Genomic DNA, 246 nt, shown 5'->3' on the forward strand with positions numbered 1-246 from the left:
AATTGTTGGCAACTTGCCTCTCCGTTGATTCACGTACTTGTAAAGTGCTCGAGAATTTGCTTTTTCACTCAGGAATTTTTCATGGGCCTTTTTGGCTTTTCTAACCTCAGATTTGACTTTCGAGCACAAGTTCTTGTACTTGAAGGATCAAAAGACCGTTATCGTGATCTAGGGATAAACTGTTCCATTGCTTGGTGAATAATTTGGCCGGATGAGATTGAGGTAAGTGTTTAGGTGATGTACCAG

Source organism: Tigriopus californicus, chromosome 7 (genome assembly GCF_007210705.1).
Source record: "Tigriopus californicus strain San Diego chromosome 7, Tcal_SD_v2.1, whole genome shotgun sequence".
Taxonomy (NCBI): domain Eukaryota; kingdom Metazoa; phylum Arthropoda; class Copepoda; order Harpacticoida; family Harpacticidae; genus Tigriopus; species Tigriopus californicus.